The 20,703-nt window shown below is 43.8% G+C and overlaps 1 long non-coding RNA gene across 2 annotated transcripts; it reads right to left on the bottom strand.

The window, feature by feature from the left end:
- Positions 1 to 3,626: 3,626 nt before the first annotated feature.
- On the bottom strand, positions 3,627 to 9,281 carry LOC133153915 (uncharacterized). 2 transcript variants are annotated; one of them, XR_009714413.1, is made up of 2 exons: positions 8,844 to 9,281; positions 3,627 to 4,837 (listed from the first exon to the last, which is right to left on the bottom strand). It is a non-coding gene; the product is annotated as an uncharacterized LOC133153915 (long non-coding RNA). The 2 variants fall into 2 exon arrangements; XR_009714412.1 differs by having other exon boundaries at positions 3,627 to 4,777.
- Between the last annotated feature and the right edge of the window lie 11,422 nt (positions 9,282 to 20,703).

Raw genomic sequence — 20,703 nt, 5'->3', positions numbered from 1 at the left:
AACAAAGCTCATGACCACGGACCACTGATGTTTTTAAACAACAATCTTGAGAATTTTCTTTTTACAAAATCCTTCTACTAGGGCCTCCCTTTGTTTTTATAGAACATATTTTACTCTCCCCTCCGTGAGTCGTCACCTTATCGTGGTGGAGTGGTTTGCGTGCCCCTATGATCCTAGGAGCCATGTTGTCTGGGGCTTCATGCCCCTGGTAGGGTCACCCATGGCAAACGGGTCATAGGTGAGGGGCCAGACAAAGCACGGCTCACACAAGCCCCTTATGACGAACAAAATATATGGATCTCGTTTTCCCTCGCCCGGACGCGGGTCACCGGGGCCCCCCTCTGGAGCCAGGCCTGGAGGCGGGATTCGAAGCCGAGCGTCTGGTGCCCGGGCCTTCGCCCATGGGGCCCGGCCGGGCACAGCCCGAAAAGGAAACGTGGGTCCCCCTTCCCATGGGCTCACCACCTGTGGTAGGGGCCAAAGGGGTTGGGTGAAGTGCGAGCTGGGCGGCGGCCAAAGGCACGGACCTTGGCGGTCTGATCCCCGGCTGCAGAAGCTGGCTCTTGGGACATGGAATGTCACCTCTCTGGCTGGAAAGGAGCCCGAGCTGGTGTGCGAGGCAGAAAAGTTCCGACTAGATATAGTCGGACTTGCCTCCACGCACAGTTTGGGTTCCAGTACAAGCCCTCTCGAGAGGGGCTGGACTCTCTTCCACTCTGGAGTTGCCCACGGTGAGAGACGTCGAGCAGGTGTGGGTATACTTATTGCCCCCCGGCTGGGCGCCTGCACATTGGGGTTCACCCCGGTGAACGAGAGGGTAGCCTCCCTCCGCCTTCGGGTGGGGGGACGGGTCCTGACTGTTGTTTGTGTCTATGCACCAAACGGCTGCTCAGAGTACCCACCCTTCTTGGAGTCCCTGGAGGAAGTGCTGGAGAGCGCTCCTTCTGGGGAATCCATCGTTCTACTGGGTGACTTCAATGCTCACGTGGGCAATGACAGTGAGACCTGGAAGGGCGTGATTGGGAGGAACGGCCCCCCCGATCTGAACCCGAGCGGTGTTCTATTGTTGGACTTCTGTGCTCGACACGGATTTTCTATAATGAACACCATGTTCAAACATAACGGTGTGCACTTGGCACATGTGTGCACTTGGCACCAGGACACCCTAGGTCGCAGTTCGATGATCGACTTTGTAGTCGTGTCATCGGATTTGCGGCCGCATGTTTTGGACACTCGGGCGAAGAGAGGGGCGGAGCTGTCAACTGATCACCACCTGGTGGTGGGTTGGCTCAGATGGTGGGGGAAGATGCCGGTCCGACCTGGTAGACCCAAACGCTCTGTGAGGGTCTGCTGGGAACGTCTGGCGGAATCCCCTGTCAGGAAGAGCTTCAACTCCCACCTCCGGCAGAGCTTTTCCTACGTCCCGGGGGAGGCGGGGAACATTGAGTCCGAGTGGACCTTGTTCCGCGCCTCCATTGTTGAGGCGGCCGACCGGAGCTGTGGCCGTAAGGTCATTGGTGCCTGTCGTGGCGGCAATCCCCGAACCCGCTGGTGGACACCGGCGGTAAGGGATGCCGTCAAGCTGAAGAAGGAGTCCTATCGGGCCGTTTTGGCCTGCAGGACTCCGGAGGCAGCTGACAGGTACCGGGTGGCCAAGTGGAACGCGGCTTCGGCGGTTGATGAGGCAAAAACCCGGACGTGGGAGGAGTTTGGCGAGGCCATGGAGAATGACTTCCGGACAGCTTCGAGGAAATTCTGGTCCACCATCCGGCGTCTCAGACCTCCTCAATTCCACCGACACGCCTTCCATTGTGGAAGCAGGGCCTGGTGACTCTGAGGCGGACTCTCCAATCTCTGGGGTCGAAGTCACTGAGGTAGTTAAAAAACTCCTCACCGATGAGATCCACCCGGATTTCTTAAGGGCTCTGGATGTTGTGGGGCTGTCATGGCTGACACGTCTCTACAACATCGCGTGGACATCGGGGACAGTGGCTCTGGATTGGCAGACTGGGGTGGTGGTTCCCCTCTTTAAGAAGGGGGACCGGAGGGTGTGTTCCAATTACAGGGGAATAACCTCAGCCTCCCTGGTAAGGTCTATTCAGGGGTGCTGGAGAGGAGGGTCCGTCGGGAGATCGAACCTCGGATTCAGGAGGAACAGTGTGGCTTTCGTCCTGGCCGTGGAACAGTGGACCAGCTCTTCACCCTCAGCAGGAACCTCGAGGGTGCATAGGAGTTTGCCCAACCAGTCCACATGGGTTTTGTGGACTTGGAGAAGGCGTTCGACCGTGTCCCTCGGGAGGTTCTGTGGGGGGTGCTTCGGGAGTACGGGGTACCGAGCCAACTGATAAGGGCGGTTCGGTCCCTGTATCACCGATGACAGAGTTTGGTCCGCATTTCCGGCAGTAATCGGATTCGTTCCCAGTGAGGGTCGGACTCCGCCAAGGCTGCCCTTTGTCACCGATTCTGTTCATAATTTTTATGGACAGAATTTCTAGGCGCAGCCGAGGCGTTGAGGGTGTCCGGTTTGGGGACCTCAGCATCGCGTCTCTGCTTTTTGCAGACGACATGGTGCTGTTTGCTTCTTCAGGCCGTGATCTCCAGCTCTCACTGGAGCGGTTCGCAGCTGACTGTGAAGCGGTCGGGATGAGGGTCAGCACCTCCAAATCCGAGTCTATGGTCCTCGATCGGAAAAGGGTGGAATGCCCTCTCCGGATCGGGGATGAGATCTTGCCCCAAGTGGAGTAGTTTAAGTATCTTGGGGTCTTGTTCACAAGTGAGGGGAGGATGGAGCGCGAGATCGACAGGCGGATCGATCCAGCGTCGGCAGTAATGCGGACTAAGTACCGGTCCGTCGTGGTAAAGAGAGAGCTGAGCCAAAAGGCAAAGCTCTCAATTTACCGGTCGATTTACGCTCCTACCCCCACCTATGGTCACGAGCTATGGGTCGTGACCGAAAGAATGAGATCCCAGATACAAGCGGCCGAAATGAGTTTTCTCCGCAGGATGTCCGGGCTCTCCCTTAGAGATAGGGTGAGAAGTTCGGTCATCCGGGAGAGACTCGGAGTAGAGTCGCTGCTCCTCCACGTTGAGAGGAGCCAGATGAGGTGGCTCGGGCATCTCATCAGGATGCCTCCTGGACGCCTCCCTGAGGAGGTGTTCCGGGCATGCCCCACCGGTAGGAGACCTCGGGGACGACCCAGGACGCGCTGGAGAGACAATGTCTCTCAGCTGGCCTGGGAACGCCTTGGGATCACCCGGGATGAGCTAGATGAAGTGGCTGGGGAGAGGGAAGTCTGGGAGTCCCTCCTGAAGCTGCTGCCCCCGCGACCCGACCCCGGATAAGCGGAAGAAGATGGATGGATGGATGGATGGATGAATGGATGGATGGATGGATGGATGGATGGATGGATATTACTCTGAACAGTTTGGAATTGCTGAAAAATAAAGCTCATGACAAATAAAAATGATTTTATTATTATTACTATTATTGATTGATTGACTGATTGACTGAACAACAATCTTAAGAACTTTCTTTTCACAAAATCCTTATCGTACGGTTTCCCTTTCTTTGTGTAAAATGTATTTTACTCTGAACAGTTTGGAATTGCTGAAAAATAAAGCGCATGACAAATACAATGTATTTTAATATAATTATATTGATTGATTGACTGATTTATTGATTGATTGAACATAAACATAAAAGAAGAAAAACAAAATGAAAAGAAAAAGATCAATACATACAAATTCAATGCAGTTTACATGTATGTTCAAAGGAAGGAGTAGGTAGAATTAGAAAAAATTATCTCGTCCAACCCCTTATTGCTTTCAGCATTCACACATATGTTAATCAGATTATTTTTCTTATTTTTATTATTCTACTCACATTTTTGTCCTCCTTATATGCCCACATAGTGCATCTGATTTACACCACTCAAATTTTAACATAATCCTTATATTCACGCCACCCGGGAGTTATTTTTCTCTCTCTGCATCCAGTACTTAAAATTTTCCCACAATTTAATATTTAACATAAAATGTCCCCATTATTTTCCAGTTATACAACTATTCAACTTTTGGCATCACACATTCTTCAATACAATTAAACATTAGTTCATAAACTCTTGTATCTGGACTGCGTGCCATGCCTTTATTATATCACTTGTCCGATTATGATGTCAGTCACCCCCTCCCCTGCTATGGCCTTGTCCGAACAAGTGAACTCCAACCTACGGTCGTTAATGAAATGTACGCTTAGCAGAAGTGCACAGCAAGCACGCAAAAACTGCAGAATTTGGACAGTGCGTGTCATGTCATTGACTGTGTCATGGCAAATCGATGCCTGCTCAGCCGAAATGTGGAACAAGGACATCAAGTCAAGTTTATTTGTATAGCCCTAAATCACAAGCAGTCTCAAAGGGCTTCACATAGACAGAAATTGACAATTATTCTCAAAGCATCCCCTGATCTTAAGCTCCCAAAAGGGCAAGGAAAAACTTAAAAACCCCTAGCAGGGGGAAAATGAGAAACCTTGAGAAGGGACCACAGATGGAAGGATCCCCCTTTCAGGATCACCAGGTTGAAATGGATGCAGAGAGGGCACAAATGATACAACATGAAAATCAATTAAATAAAAAGTGGATGTCCATGTCACAGCAGAGGGCTGCCGAAAGGAGCCCTCAATTGTCCTGGCAGTGCTCTTCGAGGAGGTTGAGCTGCAGTTCCCCTATCCTGAATTAGCCACGAGAATCCAGATAGCCGCTGTCAGCATGGGTACCACCTAACCACCTCCCCGGCCGGGGAGGGGGGAGGGAGGGGGTGGAGAGGGAGAGAAAACAAACTCCAGCCGAATCGGCCACTACAGGTTAGTTAAAGGCCATGTCATAGAAATGTGTCTTTAAACGTGTCTTAAATGTTTCTACTGAGGTAGCAGTCCTAATATCCATTGGTAGGGCATTCCAAAGCTCTGGAGCCCGAATAGAAAATGCTCTAGAGCCTGCAGACATTTTCTTAGCCCTCGGTGTCGCTAAAAGGGTAGCGTTTTGCGAACGAAGGTTACGAGACGGAACATAAGGAACAACTAGGTCGACGAGATATGAAGGCGCTAAGCCATGCAGCGATTTATAGGTTAATAGAAGAACCTTGAAGTCACATCTTAAATGGACCGGAAGCCAATGTAAGTTGGCTAGTATTGGGGTAATGTGATCAAATTTTCTTGTCCGAGAGAGCAGCCTTGCAGCGGCATTTTGTACTAACTGTAGACTTTTGATGCGGGACTTAGGAAGACCCGAAAATAGTACATTACAGTAGTCCAGGCGCGACGTGACGAACGCATGTATAATAGTTTCCGCATCACCGGTCGAAAGGATCGGACGAATCTTTGCAATATTACGAAGGTGAAAAAACGCAATTCTGGTTATATTCTTAATGTGCTTTTGAAAGGAGAGAGTTTGGTCAAATATTACCCCGAGATTAGTTACAGTATCGCTTTGAGTGATAGTACGGTTATCTATAGTTATAGCGGTTTCCTTGAATAAGTGTTGATAACGAGCTGGACCAATTATCAACATCTCAGTTTTATCTGGGTTAAGACGAAGGAAGTTGAGAGACATCCATTGCTTGATCTCCGCAAGGCACTTCTCAAGATTACAACAATCCCGCGGATCTGTCATCGATAACGGCATATATAATTGGGTGTCATCCGCATAGCATTGAAAACTAATATTATATTTACGTATTATGTCCCCAAGCGGAATCATATAAATATTAAAAAGAATTGGTCCGAGAACCGATCCCTGTGGGACACCACATGTAACATTATAGAGCTCCGAGGACGCATTGCCATGGACCACTCGGTGCGTCCTGTTTGATAGATAGGAATGGAACCAGCCTAGTGCTGACCCTGAAATACCAACACAACTTTTAAGACGCCCTAATAAAATATCGAAGTCTACAGTGTCGAAGGCAGCACTAAGATCGAGTAGTAACAGTACAGACGAAATGTTTGAATCCATAGCTACGAGGAGATCATTAGTCACTTTCGCAAGTGCTGTCTCAGTGGAATGATTAGCTCTAAAACCAGACTGAAAAGTGTCGTATCGATTATTGGCGACCATGTAATCAATAAGCTGCTGCGCTACTACTTTTTCAAGAAGTTTTGCTATGAATGGGAGGTTTGAAACTGGCCTATAATTACTGAGACAGTCCGGGTCAAGATTTGGTCGCTTAAGTAACGGTTTAATGATAGCGGTTTTAAAGGCTGTTGGCACTATCCCAGAGGAGACAGACAGATTGATTATATTTAAGACGGACGGTCCTAAAATTTGAAATAATTCTTTAAGTAGTTTGGCTGGAAGAGGGTCGAGTAAACATGTTGTTTGTTTAGCCGCACTAACAATTTGTGTAAGCCTTTCAAGAGACACGCTTTTAAAAGTTGAGAGGGTTGTTGCATGATCATCAGCGTTGGTAAACGGCGTGCTCGACCGAGCGATTGGAATGCTATTCTTGATCTCATCCCTAATGGATTCAATCTTTTGAGCAAAAAATTTCATGAACTCGTCAGCTGAGTGGAAGGAACTATCGGAGGTCGGCTGGCGCAGAGTCAGCTTTGCCACTGTATCAAATAGGTGTTTCGGATTGTTTTTATTGAGATTAATAACTTGCGAAAAATATCGAGTTTTTGCTAAGATAAGCGCATCTTTATATTTCAGGAGGCTATCCTGCCATGCCTGATGGAAAACCTCAAGTTTGGTTAGACGCCATCTGCGCTCATGCTTTCTACATAATTGCTTAAGCGTACGCGTTTCATCTGTGAACCATGGAGTAGGCACTCTACGGCGAGTTTTCAGACGTAACGGCGCCACAGAGTCAATGGCATTTAACAATGTCGCATTGAATTCATTCGTAAGATTATCAATAGAGTCGGCGTATGTGAGAAAATTAGTGGTTGCCGGCGACAGTATTTCAGATAGCGCAGTTGCAGTCATAGAGTTGAAATGACGGCTCCTATAATGCTGATTGCTCTCTTGTCTTTGACAAGGAACTATAATTTCAAACTTTATTAAGTAATGATCAGACAAAACAGTAGTGTATGGCAGTACTGCTATATTTGAGGTTGCAAGTCCTCGGGATAATACCAGATCTATGGTATTTCCATTCTTATGCGTTGCTGCCTGTACAGCTTGCGTAAAACCAAAGGTATCAGTTAAAGTCTGAAACGCCGAAGTAAGTGGCTCTGACGGTAAATTCATGTGGATGTTGAAATCGCCCATGATAATTATATTATCCGCATTGGTTACGAGATCAGCCACAAATTCTGAAAATTCATCCAGGAAGCCAGAGTAAGCCCCGGGTGGACGGTAAATAACAACAAGATAAAATGACGGTAAAGCGGTGGATCGGACAATGAGAACCTCAAATGTTTTAAATACGTTGATCGAACGAGGCCTAAAACTAAGCTCGGAATTCGAGATGAGGGCGACACCCCCACCCTTTTTTCGAGGACGCGCCACATGCGAGCTCACAAAATTTGGAGGCGAGGCCTCATTAAGCGGCATCAGTTCATTAGGTTTTAACCAGGTCTCGCAGAGACCAAAAGCGTTTAGATTATGTTCTGTGATGAGATCATTAACGAGAATGGCTTTCGTATGAAGCGATCTAATATTCATAAAACCAAGTTTAAGTGTAATTGGTCGATCCGGGTGCGTATTTATCGAAGGATATTTATACGAAATGCGAGTAAGATTGTGTTCTCTAAGCCTGACATCACCTCTCAAATGTTTGTTAGCGCGGTGGGCTGATACGACCGTGGGAATCTGATAGTAAATATTTGTTACACGTGTAGAATTATCTGAAACCGGCACCGTTTCCTCAGCAAAACCGGTCGGGGTGGAATGATTGGATTTGTCTACTACCCCAGTAGAAAGTGCGTTTATGTGTACTGTCGCACTATTCAAACTATCACGCTCTAGTCTACACAAGGAGCTATGTGCATGCTGGGAGTCTAGCCTAGCGCTAGTTAACTTTATCTTAACAGACTCCAAACCCATCCTGACAGGTGGTCTAATCACCTGTGACCCGGCCTGCTCTAAAGTGACCTGTCATGTGTGGCTCAAACAGTAATCTATATTCCTAGAAAGAGTGAAGGCGCCTTCACGGTTAGGGTGAAGGCCGTCCTTCCTCAGCAGGTCGGGGCGGCCCCAGAAGGAAGGCCAGTTATCTATGAAATACAGTCCCTGCTTCTTACAGAACCCAGCCATCCATCGATTAAGGGAGACTAATCTACTAAGCCTCTCATCAGTGCCTCTCCCAGGCAGGGGGCCAGAGACAAATACTCGATGCCGACTCATCTTTCTAGCGAGATCACAAGTCCTCGCTATGTTTCTCTTTGTGATCTCCGACTGCCTCATCCTAACATCATTGGAGCCGACGTGTATCACTATGTCCGAGTAGCTAGTGTTGATGGAACTACGCTGTTGACTAGACCTATTGCGAGTCAGCTCCCTAAGATTAGCTTCTATGTCGGGTGCTCTGCCCCCAGGAATACACATTACCGTGGCTGGATTTGTAAGCGTAATATTTCGGGTAATGGAGTCACCTATGACCAAAGTGCGAGGGCCAGTAGACCGAGATGACTTTGGACGGCTATGCGTCTTACCTGGCTCATCGCGATTAGCAAGCCGCTTGGGGCTAATGCTAACTGGGCTAGCAGGCTGACTACAGCCCGCGTCTGTATCCGCCACATCTACAGTTATCGCGCAATTCTGCTCTAACTGGCGGACACGTCCCTCTAGCAGGGACAACCTCTCTAAGAGAAGGGTGCAGTTGGTGCACGAAGCCACACAAACCTCTCGATCCGCAGCCATACTTTGTGTCCGATGATCGACGGCAGACAAACGGCCACGAAGCCTCCGCTCTCCCAGGCACTCCAACTGTGAAAAAAAAGATCGACAGTGTAATAAAAGATTCAAACTTACTTTAGAGTCAGGGAGATGAGTTCCACGCTGGAGAAAACAAAATCGTCCAAGCCTGAAAAGTATTGGGAGTCTGGCTGAGAAGGAAGAGGGCGTCCGGCAGAGAACCCGGAAGCGGAAAAAATCAATGGGCAGGATGACAAAGCACTTTGAAAAATTTGGAAACCCAATGTACTCGCACCCTGAACGGGAATGTGCAATTGTGGGGCACAAGAGGGAAAGTCCCAGGGTTTGGACAGGGCTGGAATCATGTTGAGTGAAACGGAAGCTATGGGAGCCAGCGCTAATTAATTTTTCAGTATTTGAGTCTCTAAATCAGGGGTCCCCAAACTTTTTCCTGTGAGGGCCACATAACCTTTCCCTTCTCTGATGGCGGGCCGGTGGCAGTTTGTAACAGAAAAAGTGTGACGATCGTAGGGGAGCTTAAAAAAATTATTGTTTTCCAGAAAGCCACACATAACCAAATAACGGTTATTTAATAACCCTTTCCAGGTTCTTTACAGAAAAAAAGTCAGGAAACAAATAATAACACTATTAATGAAATAAATAATAACTAAACCCTCTCTGAGTTCTTCACAGAAAAAACAGGAAATAAATAACTAAATAACTCTCTCTGGGTTCTTCATAGAAAAAAAAACATGGAACATTAACTTTCTGTTGTGCCATGCACAATCTTAACAGATAAAAGTTCAGCTCAGTTGTCAGAGCAGAACCTCTCTGACACATATGAGCAGTCTCTTAAAGTTCTTGTGTTCCTTCCTTATAATCCTTTTGTAGGTTCCAGTAGGCTTGTAGACACTGCTGTCTTTTTTGTTAAAGTTTGATAGTGCGTCATAGTCTGGAGTAAAATTTGTTGTGGCAATTCTTAGGCGAGATCCGAGGTGTTGGTCCGTTTACCTCGATCTGTGACGGGTAGATGTTGACGTTCATGTGGCTGAACGTCACGTCGCGTACGTCGAGCCAAATTGGCAACTCTTTTAAACGCTCGGCACTGCTTTACTTGGGCGACATTTTAACGGAAGGATTCCAGGGGAAGGTTTGTGGGTGGCTTTAGCGCAAAACTGCATCTGAAAGCTCAGCGCGCAAATTACAAGAATGCTGTCGTCACAGCCCACGCTCTAAATTCGGGACTGATACAATAGAGCGCGAGTGCGCCATGTCCGTACACGCACTTGTGAGTGTGCACCGAGCTTTCTGACACGGCTTCCGGTAGTAAATGCGCAGGCGAGCGCTTCCCCATCTACTGGGGAAACGCAGTCATTGCAGGCAAAATGAGCAAAAAAAAAAAAAAAAGTTTAATAATACAATTTATTCAGGGTTGGCGGGCCAGATTAAACGGTCCCGCGGGCCGTATCCGGCCCGCGGGCCGTAGTTTGGTGACCCCTGCTCTAAATCAATATGCTGAATACTGTTGGCTGATGATTGGATCTCGATTAACCAATCACAATCCACTAAACACAAAATTTAAGGTTGCTTATTTCCTGTCAAAAATACAAATTCATGCTGCTGTAAGCTAAACAGATTTGCTCTCAGTAGAATTTTACGTATTAGAAGTGATGATATGCGAAGTTACTTTGAAAGAATAGTACGTAATAGAATTTTATTTCAATTAACTTGTGCAACCCAGTGGACATTAAGGGAATGTGTGGCTCAGCAAAGAATAAAAATAAACCAAGTAACCACGATTGTCATAAATAAGGATTTTGCCGTTTTTTTTTACACACCATTATATTATTTTTATAAAAAATGTTGGGCAATATGGTCTAAGACTGTTTAATCTTTAATCTTTTTAAGTGTATTGTTTTTTTCTGCAGCATTATATTATTTTTATTAAAATATTTTCAACAATTTCTCATATTGTTTTAACTTAAGTTGACTTCTCATTGAGAAGCATGATAAGTTGAGGTACTATGTGTTAAATCAAGTGTTTCTACTTCTTTGTATGTGGTTTTCATCAATTTATGAATTTATATATGATTTAAATTATAGTTTATAAAAGGTCAAGACTGACTGTGATTATTTTGTCACAGTCCATTTAATATTTACTAAATACCTAAATCCACCTGCTGAGGAGACTGAGGTCCTTCGGTGTGTGCAGGGCTCTCCTCAGGACCTTCTATGACTCTGTGGTGGCCTCAGCTATTCTCTACGCTGTGGTCTGCTGGGGTGGGCGCAGTACGGACCGGGACAGGGGGAGACTAAATAAGAGGAGAGCGAGCTCTGTCCTGGGCTGTCCCCTGGACTCCCTTGAGGTTGTGGGTGAGAGGACCACGTTAATTAAGCTGAAATCCATCATGGACAACACCTCTCACCCCCTCCATGACATTGTGCGGTCCCTGAGCAGCTCCTTTAGCAGCAGACTATTACACCCACGGCGTAGGAAGAAACGATTCCGCAGGTCCTTCATTCCCTCTGATGTCAGACTCTACAACATGCGTCTCTACCTAGTGGCACTTGTCTTTGTCCTATATTTATATTTATATATATTTATATATATATATATATATATATATATATATATTATTATTATTATTTAGACAGGACAGCACCAGTTTGATGAACACTCAAGATATAGGCATATATAGAAACATCCCAGTGTAAAACCAGTCGAACTTAGCCAGAGCTAAATTTCATCCGTTGTCCTCAGGACATAGAACAGAGACAGGGCAGACAGACACATAGACAAACTAGTACGTTACATTAACTCGGCCTGACAGAGCAGACAGACAGATAGACAGACTAGTACATTACAGGGAGATAAAAATAAAAACATCGTATAAAAGGTTTTTTCCACACTGTGGAAAAACTATTCCAGCCCTCCCAGCAGACTATTTACTAGGGGTGATTACAGGTTTGTGAGCTTTTTAGCCACTGCTTCAGTTGCTTTTTAAAAGCATCAAAAGAGGCAGGGAGTAGATTCCAGTATTGACAGCCATATATGGAGAGTATGCTCTTACCAAAGTAGTTCTTCTATATTCAATTTCACAATCACCCCTGGATGTTGACCTGGTACTGCATTCGCAGTCTTTCTTATGGATGAATTCCATAAGAGGAGGAGGAGCCAGGCCATTTAAGCACTACTGTATATTAAACATGTATTTTTGAAGTTCCTAAAGTTTTCAAAACTGAGGAGATGATACTTTACCAGAATATTACAGTGGTGATAAGAGTTGGTTTTTTTTGTCTAGTATTTTGATAGCCCTTTTAAAAATTTGAGGGATGGAAATTTAAAAACATTTGTTTCAACCCACTTCATCGATTAATCAAAAATAAAATCTGCATATTGACTATATTGACAAACTATTATTAAAATAAAAGTTAGTTTCAGCCCTATTTTCAATGGTGCCAAATGTCAGTAACCAACATCGACTATAACACTGACTACGCTTACTTGCAGTTAATGGCACTTTTAAAACTGGGAAAAGGGAACATTACAGAATGTTATGCTCTCAAATTTGTTTAGAACTGAGAAAAAACTTGTCTTTAATATAAACAGAGCTTGTAGAAACACAATTTAGTTATTTATTTTTTAAACAGAATATTGCCCAACATAATCTTTTTCTCTGACAGAGGGAACAATAAAAATCACCGCAATAAAACTGCATGTAATTGGTTCTGAAAATCAGTTTTTTAATTAATCTTTCACCTACTTTGCTGACATTGTCAAGTCAGTGAGCAATCATATTGAGATGGTACACCAACACACACTGAGGTTGCTCTGGTCTCAGCGACACGCTGGACAACCGCTACTTTTAACGGGGCTTGTCTAATCAGTGTTGATGGAGTGTGAGGAAGGATGCTAATCTGGGTCATTGCATATGTAAATGCACAGCTGGGATCTTCGCAGTGCCAAAACACATCAGCCAGGGTGTCTGAGTGTCACCCAACATTAGCTCCAACACGGCGGGTGGAAAGGAATGATCCACACACCCAACAGTGTGCTGTGGGGCATTTGCTCGATTACCACTGGTGTCAATATCAAACTTAACCATCAGCTTCAACTGAAAACAGTGACAGCATTTACTGTCATAATTTATACATACAGTAATTTTCATTCTAGATCAGTTTAGTTTTTTAAATGAAGTTAATAGTTTAAAATAGTGTTTTAATTTCAAATTAAAGGGAATAAACCCCTTTATTGTTTGTTGGTTGTATACCTTGTCACGGATAGTAATTTTATTAAAATATGCGACTAAAAGTATTTCTCATCAACTCTCAAGTAGCATCAATACATTAAAGAGTTGCCAGAACAGCATGTTTACAGAGTCAATAATCCTGGCAATCGGTCATAAAAGCATGAACTAATTTATCAGCTTCAGTCTGTGACAGGGTATTTTTATTCTGTTTTAATTTTCAAGGTCTGCATCGACCTTTTCCCATATACAACATGATGTGAATCTTTTATTGTCCATGTACGATTCCTGTATTGGGAAATTGCAGTAGGGAAATACATACTAAGATACACATCTTTGCATTTGGGCAATAACATCATTGTTCTGGGTGAAAATTAATACAATATAATTCACTTTGTAGTTTTTATTGTCTCGTTACCCTGCCTCTGCTTACTGACGGTGGGTTAGTTGTTTGTTTAACTGTGCTAAAGTACAAACTTTATGTTATTGCTTTAAGAGAGATGGACAGCGGGTGATGGGAGTGAGGACCACGGAAGAAGAAAAAGAACGACATGCCGTTGTGTCATCAAAAGTTGAAACTGCCTTTTGTCTTTTCGCACTTCAGTTTCTACAATATTGTCTATTTAAAGTATGAAAGAAAAATTGGGGTCCAAGACCAAACTGCGTTTAAATCGAGTCTTAACTATATATTGGCAATAAGAAGGAAGATAAACCCAAGAGTGTGATACTGTATTTCGTTAAGTGTGAGCTTATTTTAGTTTGCGGATATGTTTGTATACTTTTAATGAAATTGCCAAGCACCTCCTCAATTTATGTTCTTGGAAGAGGAAACTTAAGAGGTATAACATGTCAATTTTCTTCTGGCATCTTATTGTTATTGACTCTTGATTTAATTTACTTTTGTAAAATTGGATTAGTCACTTTCATCCAAAAACATAAGACAACTTAGACAACCATCCATTTCCCATCTCGCTTTTCCCCACGGAAGTTGCGGGCGTGCTGGAGCCTGTCCCAGCTACCATCGGGCAATTGGCAGGGGACACCCCTTGACTGGTTGCCACACAGAGACGAATAACCATCCGCACTCGCACTCACACTTAGGGACAATTTGGAGCGGTCAATCGGCCTACCATGTGACCATGTTTTTGGGATGTGGAAGGAAACCAGAGAGCCCAGAGAAAACCCACGCAGGCGCGGGGAGAATATGCAAATTCCCCTCAGGGGAGGTGGAATCAAACCCGTAACCTCTGAACTGTGAGGCAAACTTGTTAACCAGCATTCAACCATGCCGCCAATCGGACATAACCCTAACTTCAGTAAAATGATGATCTATAACAGGGAAATATCAAAACAACAATACCCGTAATATGGTTTTCATTGAACCCCTTTTCTTTTTTTGAAGACCCAATAAATTAAAACGATGCCATTATGCATTTAAAGAAATAAAATACACACAAAAGAGTGCATTGAATTTCTTTCATATGTTGTTTCAGCCTATAGTCTACGTTTAGACGCTCCAATTTCCGCAGCTTCCGACGCCCTCAAATGACGACAAGCATTCGTGCCGATTGTATCCGGTTATAACCAACCTTTCACCTGTCGAACCCGGAAGCGCTGCCATTTTCCCAGTTTATGAGTCACTCGTGCTAGGTGAGCGAAGCCGGACGATCGCGATTCACGATGGAAGATGCAAAAAGGTGAGCTCCGGGAAATTATGATAGACTCGAGATAGCGGGGTGAAACTTTTAGGGAACAATTATCATATAATGGTTATTGACATATGTGATTGCAGTGATGATTCGCCCTAACGTATTTTCTCTATGTATTGAGTGCGTGTGGTTGTGTGCTTTGTGTGCCCTGCGATCGGCTGGCAACCGGTTCAGGGTGTCCCCTGCCTACTGCCCGATGACCGCTGGGATAGGCTTCAGCACGCCTGCAACCCCCGTGGGGACAAGCGGTATAGAAAATTGATGGATAGATGGATGGATGGATGGATGGATGGATGGATGGATGGATGGATGGATGGATGGATGGATGGATGGATGGATGGATGGATGGATGGACGGACGGATGGATGGATGGAATTTTACATGGCATCAACTGTTATTTATTACAACAGTATACTACTATATTTTGGATCACAGTTCATGACAGTAAGATCACAATGTCATTATATTTTCACAGTATGACTGTCTATTTGGAGCGGCTGAAATTAACAAGCTCATGCTAGAGAGTGCACAGAGGTTAAAAATAGAAAAGTGTCTTTGTCGTGTCTAGATAAGCAGTTTACCGTATTTTCCGCCCTATTAGGCGCACCGGGGTATAATGCGCACCTTCAATGAACGGCCCATTTTAAAACTTTGTCCATATATAAGGCGCACCGGACTATAAGGCGCATAAAATAGAAGCTTTACTGCAACAAACTGAGGTTGACTAGGGTTGCGGTATGCACCCACTAGCCAATAACCAACGAACCCTCTGTAAACAATCGCGTTTCTCAAACGATCTCCTATAAAATGATTGGAACTGACTAAAGTTCGATCTAACGCATTGGTACTACTTACCTATGTTTCCCTTCCATATCGATCCGTAGATTTACTCGAAACATTAACAGAGCAGCCTATTTTGACATGAAATAGCCTCGCGCGTATAGCAGCTATCGTTATAGCATTAGCCATCCGCAAAAACCCATGACTCTCAGCTCGCAATCTCCCATGAGCCTCAGCAAAGTGTAAACAATCGCGTTTCTCAAACGATCTCCTATAAAATGATCAGAACTGACTAAAGTTCGATCTAACGCATTGGTACTACTTACCTATGTTTCCCTTCCATATCGATCAGTAGATTTACTCGAAACATTAACAGAGCAGCCTATTTTGACATGAAATAGCCTCGCGCGTATAGCAGCTATCGTTATAGCATTAGCCATCCGCAAAAACCCATGACCCTCAGTTCGCAATCTCCCATGAGCCTCAGCAAAGTGTAAACAATCGCATTTCTCAAACGATCTCCTATAAAATGATCAGAACTGACTAAAGTTCGATCTAACGCATTGGTACTACTTACCTATGTTTCCCTCCATATTGATCCGTAGATTTATTCGAAACATTAACAGAGCAGCCTATTTTGACATGAAATAGCCTCGCGCGTATAGCAGCTATCGTTATAGCATTAGCCATCCGCAAAAACCCATGACCCTCAGCTCGGAATCTCCCATGAGCCTCAGCAAAGTGTAAACAATCGCGTTTCTCAAACGAGCTCCTATAAAATGATCAGAACTGACTAAAGTTCAATCTAACGCATTGGTACTACTTACCTATGTTTCCCTTCCATATCGATCCGTAGATTTACTCGAAACATGAACGGAGCAGCCTATTTTGACATGAATTAGCCTCGCGGGTACAACAGCTATTCGGTGACCCCCCCTGACTACAGTTACCGTAATGTTGGGAAGCGATGCGACCTTGTAATTTACTAGTCGTACTAAACATTTTGGCAGAGCACTGTGTACAACCAGTATGGATCAACAAATTCATCACTTGATCCATATATAAGGCGCACCGGACGGTGCGCCTTATAGGGCGGAAAATACGGTACATATAAATCCTGTTTATAAGGAACTCGGTCATAGGAACGTTTATATAGCTCTTCAATAATGTTTTTGTAAAGATACTACACATTGTAGTATGTTGTTCCATGTATTGTATTTGCATTTTCCCTTCAAAAGTTGAATATGCTGGTTCTTGTTCAGTACAATGGGCTGAGCAAAGGTGTCAGGGTACCCAAGACTGAGGATGTCTCCAGTTACTTTGATTTTCCAAAGACAGATAAATCTTGGATAATTTAATGTCATATTTCATTGATTTTAATGAAGTCTGTTTGGGTGGAAACTGATGCAGACATATTTGATGAGCTTGTGAAATCATCCCAGGTTTCTTTCATGAGATTCACTGATGACAGTTCCTTTCATTTCTTAACATAGTATGTGTTTATGTTAACAAGGTTGTCTTTCTTTCTAGACAGCAGTGCTTAGGATCTTCAGAATTTGTGAAAGTGAGATTCACCTTCAATTTCAGACTCAACATTGACTGTCAATTCTATCAAAGAAAAGAAAAAGAAATTTATTGAAGAACATCTGCCTACCTCTGTAAGATCGCAAGCAATGTAAGTATACTTATAGCTTGTGCACAAGTATGAAGAACAAGGAAACAAAAGTTCCACCAGTACCCTAAAGCTGTAATGAAGGTAATACTAAAGAAGCAGGAGAGAGAGGCTTTTAAATATCCAGGTATGATTGCCGAGGATAGTTTGGTAAAAGTGATAGTTTCCTTTCATTTATAAGGCTGGAGAGATGGGGGTCATATTGTATCAAAACGTATCTGTTAGAATTTGTTGAGGGCATGCTACCAAGCACAATATTGTCAATTAGTGCTAATTGATAAATCATCAATGTTTTATGCAGACAACAAAAAAAAGCTCTGTGGAACAGCAGCATATTTGTGAGGTGTCATTCCAAATACCGTCTTTTTCCGTGGATAATGCGCAAAATTTAATTAATTTATTGTCCTAAAATCTGGGGTGCGCATTATGCATGGGTACAACCATTTTTGAGGAAAATCTCCCTCAAAATAAAACTTGAAATCACACATTTCTTCTTGTTTGTTGTCAATCGCACATCACATTCAGCCATCCTGCCCAACACACTTAGTCAGTAAAATTCATAATTGACGACACATCGTTTGATGCGATGGTGCAATCCTTGCTGGTGTGTAATTGTCAAATATTGTTTGTTTTTTAATCTCCATCGCAGACCGGATATCATATGGAGGCCACCATTACAGTTACGGTGCGCAGAACGGATGCGCAAGACACGTCAGCTATATAAAGAGCGAGAGTTCAGTTCTCTACCTATTAGTTTCAATTCACAGTTTAATTAGCAGTTTCATCAAGATGGTTAAGAGAGCAAGTTATAGTATAGCATTTCAAAAGAAAGTCATCTAAGTGGCAGAAAAATTAGGCAATAGGGTAGCTGCGTGCAAATTTGATGTCAATGAATCAAACATCTCTTCTTGACTGACAATTAATGTGATAGTTTAACACAATCAGCAAATAACAAAATGCGTATTACAGGTAATATTTTATTTCACAACACTTTGCCTTGTTCCTTTCTTCTCTGGTGCTCACTTCAAACACGCTCCATACGAACACAATGCTCTCGTATCAGACGCTTGCTCGATCACCTGCTCGTTTGCTGTCACAATGTACCCTACACAAATCCGAAACATTTCTTCGCTATCGAGTTTGCTACCGCATGCGCAGTGATACTGACCGGCAGAATAACATCCGGTTGTTCCCAAAGATGATCTTTTTTCTGAAATAATTTTACGTTTACGGACTTAAGTAAGAGTCAAAATTTGGGTGCGTATTATACATGGGTACAGGCTTTTTTCCAGCATCAACATGCCATTTTTAGGGTGCGTATTATACATGGGGGCGCATTATACATGGAAAAAAACGGTACATCACGTTACACTTGCAAATCGTCAGAATGCTCAGATTTTTGTGCACGTATCAGCACATAGTCTATATATAGATGCCGCATGCCAATTTTAGGGTGCGTATGCACGGAGGCACATTATGCACGGAAAAAGACGGTATATTGTATTCACTTCAGCCAAACTTTTTTTTTTTTTTTTAGTTTAGTTAACTTTCTAGTTTAGTTTAGTTTAGTTTAGTTTAGTTTAGTTTAGTTTAGTTTAGTTTAGTTTAGTTTAGTTTAGTTTAGTTTAGTTTAGTTTAGTTTAGTTTAGTTTAGTTTAGTTTAGTTTAGTTGTCAGAACAACACAAATGCATTGTTATATTCAATTACAGTGCAACTATGGCAATGCCTTAACAATGACCCCTTTTGAAAATGATGATGTTTTTTGCGTGAATGTAGAGCTGGGCAAGTTTCTTTCATAAACTGAGTAACCAAAGACGCTGCTCTCCACCCAAAAAAGCAACAACCACATATAATAAACCAATGTTAAACGTATGTTATTATTGCCTAAGATATGAAATTCAAACCCTAATTCAAAAATGCCTTTGTTTTCAGGGTTGGTTTCCATGTAGGGGATCTTTCTTGTCTTGATTTTCTATCTTTTCGAAGGTTCCCTGGTACAAATACTATTTTTGTGGGGTTGGGTTGATGTAGGTCGTTGTGATTAATGTTGACCAAAAGAGTGTATATCACACAGAGACATATTTTATTAACAAATTGTATTATTACCTTTTGAAATGTCTTACATTCCGTCATAGAGTGCGACCAATGTGCTATGTTTGATGTTTGATGTTTGAGAGGAGAGAGAGAGAGAGAGAGAGAGAGACAGAGACAGAGAGAGAGACAGAGAGAGAGAGCGTATGACCGTATGACCCTTTTCCTGCCCTCCACAGTTTGATGTCCTTTCAGCCATATATATACTCTGACAGCTTGGTTTCTGTCTAGTTGGGTTGGGTAATGATCAGAGCCCGTGTTGCCCCGCACATTACTTTGAAACAGACAAGTTTCAGAACAGCAACATAGCTGAGGTCTCCACAAAGGCCAGTGTAAATCAAATGGGCTATCCAACATCCTCTGTATGGTTTACGTTTCTCCCTATTTGTCTGACAGCAGTATGTGCATAGTGGCCACAATCGGAAAAAATGTGCACTGTTCCCAATGTCTTACAAATATTTTATTTAATAACTAAAGCAAAAAGGAAATGTTCCATAATGCCGCTTGTGTCTGACTCCTTCACACGCTTCCAACTCAAATCAAATCCAAAATATTCTTATGACCATTAGTGTACCCAGTTAAAGTGTGCGAGAAGTTCTTAAGACCAATGGGAGCAGAGGCGTAGCCAAGCCGGGGCGGCGCCCCGGTTCGGACTCCCTGCGCCCCGGTTGAAAAAAATCGAGCTTTTTCGAATCTTCATTTTCATGCCGTTTTTTTCTTTCGGTCTTGCGCGAATGTGCTTGCGCTATTCTATGTGTGCGATGTTATCCATTCACCGTTTGCCTCCCTGACCCGGATGTTGTTTTAGCGATCAGCGAACGGCGTGGGTGATGTTAGATTTTTTTTCCTGTGGGCGTGCGCCCCTACTGGCGTGCATGGTACCAACTAAGTGGGGTGTGTAATCACAAAAAGGCTTGGAACCTCCTCCAGTGTCTGTGCCTTCACAGTAAAAATGATTAAACAAATTAACTTAAATTGATGATCAACAATAAACAAAATGAATTAGGTAAATAGAAAATGGACTAATTACCCAAAAGCATAAAGCCAAAGTATTCTTAGAGCGCATAAGGGTTCACTGAGCAGAGAGTCAAAACAGAGTGTAGAGCTGAACCAGCAGTTCTGGTCAGGGCAAGCATGCTGAGGCGGCAAATTCACCACCGGGTCGCGGAGCCAGGCATGGGCCACAAAGAAGATGCAATAGACCGCAGCGTGTTATGATGATGAGAGTTTCAATCAACCGAGAGCTAGCGATGTGTTATTTTGAATCCCATTTGACTTTTTGGAAGGGCATGCCGTGCTGCAATTTGGCTCGAGGACATGGGTTACTGCGTCCAAGCAGGACATGCCC

The sequence above is a fragment of the Syngnathus typhle genome, linkage group LG5 (genome assembly GCF_033458585.1).
Source record: "Syngnathus typhle isolate RoL2023-S1 ecotype Sweden linkage group LG5, RoL_Styp_1.0, whole genome shotgun sequence".
In the NCBI taxonomy this organism is placed as follows: domain Eukaryota; kingdom Metazoa; phylum Chordata; class Actinopteri; order Syngnathiformes; family Syngnathidae; genus Syngnathus; species Syngnathus typhle.
This window is presented reverse-complemented; position numbering and strand designations above follow the sequence as displayed.